This window comes from Hippocampus bargibanti, linkage group LG08, assembly GCF_051943395.1.
Source record: "Hippocampus bargibanti isolate YZ-2025 linkage group LG08, ASM5194339v1, whole genome shotgun sequence".
Classification (NCBI taxonomy): domain Eukaryota; kingdom Metazoa; phylum Chordata; class Actinopteri; order Syngnathiformes; family Syngnathidae; genus Hippocampus; species Hippocampus bargibanti.
Window position 1 is genome coordinate 24,141,913 of NC_142741.1, and position 5,925 is coordinate 24,147,837.

The window sequence follows — 5,925 nt, forward strand, 5'->3', positions numbered from 1 at the left end:
CATGACCTAAAAGCACTTGATGCAACTTGACTTCCTGTAGAGTGCACGCAAAAATAAAAGCAGTTCTTGGAAGTACGACACAATTACAATGGGAATCAGCGACGGGTGATTTTGAGTGTTGTTGGCTAAATATGAATCATAATAATCCTTATTCTGAGAACTCAGCGACATAAAACAATAATAATGCATGAGATATAATAATAAATGATGTACTGCAGTTTTGTTTCTACCCAACACATCCATTAAAATTGGAAGGAGATGGGCCGAATGAACGCCGTCATTATATATTTACTTTCGTGAGCGCAGGTATGTAATCTCACACATCCATCTTGCCAAGCCTCAAGATGATACCTCTGTGAAACTCAGCCAAGAAATGTAAGCGGACAAAAGCAGCAGCTGCAAGCATTTAGGCGCGGTGAAAGTCAAGTAGGAAAAAAGTGAATTTACAAATGAGGGCGGAAAACCAAAAAGGGATTAGCATGCTGCACATGATAGCATAGCAGAGCTGCGTTTTTATCAGTACATGACCTCTTCCTGGTTGAATTTCAAAAATGAATACATGGTAGAATACTTCAGTAGCACTGTTATTGGAATTGGACACCTTCATTTAAAGGACAACCAACGCCTCCTGACAAGTTGTGTCTATAATTTGTAAAATGGCTTCAAATGACTTCTACTGAGCGTATTTGACAAAGATTCCACCGCATGTAGCTAGAAGTCTTGTAGAAGTCTTGTCTTTGAGTTGGTGACGAGTCCGTACGTGATGTCACTGAGCGTTCCCCGTGACCGAAAAAAGGACACATTGTAGCAGTCCTTCCATCACGTCAATGTATTTTGCTGTATAGTTCAAAGGCAGAGTGTAGACTGCAAGATTAATTATCAGGCTCCACAAATAACCGGCACAAGCCATCTGTACACACTGAAAAAAAGCTATCAACCCAGATAAACAGAACACAATTGATGAGGAACTAGGTAAAATTATCGCAGCGAAAGCACATACAAGGGATCATTCCTCAAGATGGTGAAGAAGAACGCTACGTTCCTCATCAAGTTTTTAATGCTAATGAAAGCGGCCACTCCATTTCATCAAGCCATCAACGACCATCACAAAGGTCAATAAAATGACTTTATTATACAATACAATTGATTTCTTTAATTATAATACCATAACACATATATTATACATAAAATAAGGTATATTTTTGTAGTTTTGTAGAAAATTAGAACGTAGAAAACTATGTTTTATGGGGACCTGTGAACGGATTATTCTCATTTTAATGGTTTCCTATGGGAAATTAATTTTTGGGATACACACTTTTCACTTTACACACTCTGTCTGGGAACCAATTAAGTTCGTAAGCCAAGGTATCACTGTGCACTTGAATTTCTACCAAATTTACAGTTAACAACATCATCAAGAAAAAACTTCCTGTTTTTTCAGATTAAAAAAAAATCTGCAAAACTGCTCCATGGGCTTCGTTGATCTTTGATGTTATGTATGTTATGTTGTGCTTGTTAAAAAAAACTCTTAACAAATGTGTAAAAGCTAAATGTGAACACAACATGTAAAGTGGCTTTATGTAAACAATAAAATGCAAAAAAAAATTATAGGAGTGGTTGCCAGCGTTAACCGCTCAGAACTAACTTGCTTTTTTAAGAAAGATTTGCATTAAGGTTTTATAGTGAAAATGTGATACTGAACGCAGGAGTCATAAAGGAAGTCAAGTGGAACACATGCTAAGGTTTGCCGATGTGAGTAACGCTGAGCTGACGGGCTACGCAATAAATGAAGTATCGCAATATTAATCCGAATTTTAGACGAATGAAGGCCTGTATAACATAATACTCGAAGGAAAATTTGGGGTTGGGCTTCCATTTAATTACAGTAAAGTCTCGTTATATCGATATCGGATATATCGATAGTCCCGGTTATATCGATACTATTTCTATGCACGCACGGAGAAAATTACATGCAAACAGGGTCGGATATATCGATAGTCCCGGTTATATCGATATTTTCTCGGACTCCCTTGAATATCGATATAACGAGACTTTACTGTATGTAAAATACACAGGTCGTGATTGGTAGCATTAGCAACCCGGAACTTATGCTACGCTATGATACAATAGAATTCATATTGATTATGATTATGGCTATGATTACAGTATGTTATTGTTTTTTCATTGTTCAAACGCAACTAAAAAGAGTAATGTGGGGCCATTCGAGCCGTCAGGACTGAAATGTAGCGTCCCAGAAAATGCACAAGATGGAGCCCAAGCTCCGTTGGAAATGGGCTGATTTGTCTGCGGGGAATTTGTGTCAACTAGTATCAAATAGTAGTCTTGGTGCAACACACAATGATTCACCATCGCGTTATTTATGTGTTTTCCTTCTAATTTCGCAATCAACACGGAGCAACACACATCACTCATTGTGGCAGCTCTGTGTGTATCCCGAAAAATATGCATGTGTGACGCTTTCTCGGTCAGGGGCGTTCCCTCCGTGACGTCACGTCAGGCATCATCTTCAACTCGAAAACAAGACTTCCTGAATATTCAGCGCGAGTCTTAAAACGTAAAATATAGCTATATGCGGTGGAATCTTTGTCAAATGCGCTCAGTAGAAACCATTTGAAGTGATTTTACAAATTATGGACACAACTTGTCCGGAGTAGGCGTCGGTTGTCCTTTAAACATACTTATATAAGCCTTAAACATACTTTGCAATCGAAATATAGCCCTGAAGCAACTTACGAACAGATTCACCTTACGAACGACCATTTAGAACACAGGTGTCAAAGTCAAGGCCCGCGGGCCAAATCCGGCCCGCCACATCATTTTTTTCAGCCCGTGAAAGCAAATCAAACTTGTTAAATTCAAATGATTGCTAAAATCTGAGGCAAAATCTCATATTTTTGGATGTCAACCACAATAAAAGTCATTATTCTTGACTTCAGATTTGAAAACGAGTTATTCATTAATTTGCTGTGTGCTCTATATGTAATATTTGAAGGGATTTAAACATTCTAATGGGTTCCCCAAATTCATAACGGCCCTCGAGAGGAAACCATAACTACAAGGTGGCCCGCGGCAAAAAATGACACCCCTGATTTAGAACGTATCTCGTTCGTTAGTGGGGGATTGTCTGTACAAACAAATCACTTTGTGTGTATCAGTGCTGTGATGTGTTGCTGTATGTAATTTTGTATGAAAACACAGTTTTTTTTCTAAACATTTGTCTTAAGCCGAAAGTCAGACAATACCTCATCAATGGACACAAAAACTAAATTTGCATCATGGCTCACCACTTTCTACCTTCCATGTACAGACCCTCTTGCTCGTTCGACGTCAGCTGGGATAGGCCGAATGCAAACAGAAGGATTGCTCGGTGACGTTTACGTCCTGCTCTAAAAACACTTTCATGACACCATAAGGTGTAACAAAAAGAACGTTTGCAATTGGCGTAGCATTGACGACAATGTGATTGTTGGTCTATGATGTGTGGGGGCGGAGGGATGTCTTATTTCAAATGCTAATCTTGAATTGACACAATCTCTGTCGACATACATTCTTTTTTTTTCTGACAATGTTCAGAATTCTCAGAAATCATGTCTTATCTCGGCTCAGCACCGAATGACGCACAAGCTCGAGCAAGGACGTGCAATTTCTATACTAAACCTTGAATTGCAAATATCAACGGCCTATTTGCTTCTTTCATACACGTACAGGACTAAAAATAAAGTAAGAAGGCGCAATGGAATGAGCAGCTAAATAATGAGTTCGCAATCCCCTGTCATTAATGTGTCTGTTGGCAATTTTAAAGGACAACCAACAGCTCTGGACAAGGTTCCACAAATAACCCGCACAAGCCATCTGTACACTTGATGCAAAAAGCTATCAACCCAGCTAAACAGAACACAATTGATGAGGAACTAGATAAAATTATCGCAGAGAAAGCACCTACAAGTGATAATTCCTCAATATGGTGAAAGAAGAAGTTTACGTTCCTTATCAAGTGTTTGAGGAGACCGGCCACTCCATTCCATCAAGCCATCAATGACCATCACAGAGGTAAATAAAACGACTTTATTATATAGTACAGGTTTATTTCTTTAATTGGAAGACTATATCACATTTATTCTACATAAAATAAGGTATATTTTGTGTAGTTTTAAAGCTTAGAAAATAAGAAAGTAGAAAATTATGTAGTTGGTTTCTTTGTGTACTGACAGCTTTGTGTACTGAAAGCTGAGAAGGTTTCTTCAGCCGTCATCTGTACTTTTTTGAAAAAAAGTACAGATGACTGCTGTAGAAACCTTCTCATCGATGGACCACTCCTGTACGACTGAGAGCTTACACAGATGTACTGAAAGCTGTTTATCCAGAAAAAAAAAAACTGTTTGGCTGTTTGTGATCTTGGTCTTTCGGTCATGTCCTACATGTCGTAGCCATATCTGGGGTTGGGAATGTAGATCGACTGGTCTTTGGAAGACTTGGCCTTTTGGCTTTAGCTGCTTCTTCGCTAGCACAGTCCACAAAGCTGTTTAAATGAAAACCTACGCAATCACCTGTTGAGGGTAACGAGTCGGCCTATTTTTCCACGGGCAGAAGAAAAACCAGACTGCCCCTCCTGAATCTGAGATTTGACTTCCTGATGGGCCTTCCTCTCCAGAAACCAAATCGTAGCAGGGAGGGTGAGGAGTGTGATCACCCCACAGTTGGAACACAGCTTCCAATCCCCCTTTCTGAAACAGGGGTGTCACAACCCTGTCTTCCGAATCCACAAGCGCCTCCGAAGAACTGCACCACATCATAGACGCCGTAAGAATGTCTTAGAAACAGTCGTGCCATGTCAAACGGAGCTGTAATGACTTGGCAAAAGACCAAATTCTGATCAGATTCCGCGATATGGCGCAGGTGCAACCTTGAAATGTGCTGTCCAAGTCTAAACATGTTGAAAACACTTTTTTTTTTGTCATGACATATCTGGTGGAAGATGATAACAACAAACGTAAATACAAATCATAATTTGTCGATTGCAGCTGGCTCGCTCCAGTGTGTTGAGGTGTGAGACTGCAGCTGGCTGAAGTTCAGATGGGGCAAGTCAATGACAAGCAAGGCTGTTACGCAAGGCCTGGCCCGAGCACAAAGCATGCTAACAGCTGTAATGAAAAGCAGAAACAAAGTGCTGGGTGAAAAACAGCAACCATTCGGAGAAGAATCCGCCGTAATGGACTCTTCTTACGCAACCACGGACACTTTTTTTCACTTCCTTAATGTTCCCGACGTGGCTCTATTAGTCTTTTTGTCTTTTCATGCGGCATGATAGCATGATAGGTGTCCCCCCCCCCCCCCCGCTCCCCCTGAGCGCTAGCAGAGCAACAACACATTCCTGTCCACATTCCAGCCTCAGGAAAAACAGTGTCCGGAACATAATAAAAGGCCGAGCATGTCGACGCTGTGCTGAGGGCAGGATCGGGCAAATGTGTTTGTGTGCGTAAAGAAGAGAAAATGGGGAGGGTGGAAGGATTGCTGCCGAGAAAGAAGCATGTTTGGATGCTTGTTTATTTGCTCTTTGGTTAATAAAGACATGTATTTGTTTCAGGAGTGATCCCGTCACCTGCTCGCCATCCGCCTAAAGTGTGAACGTCTGGAGATGAGAACAGGTCGTATTGGCTTGGATACTTCGGTTTTTATGACTGCTTCAGGGATGCATCTGGGCCATCCCTTTTGCGCCGTTGACACATTTTGACACCCGCCGGCGCAACTTTGGAACTCCTCTGCGGGATAAGCTATTACGATTAGCGCATAGTGCTACGTAATCATGCGCCACATATGACATACTTCTGTTAAAATAGCGAACGAAAGAAATTTAGTTCAACAGCAATTGGAAACTGTTCCTTTGCCTTCAGCGGTTGTAACTTT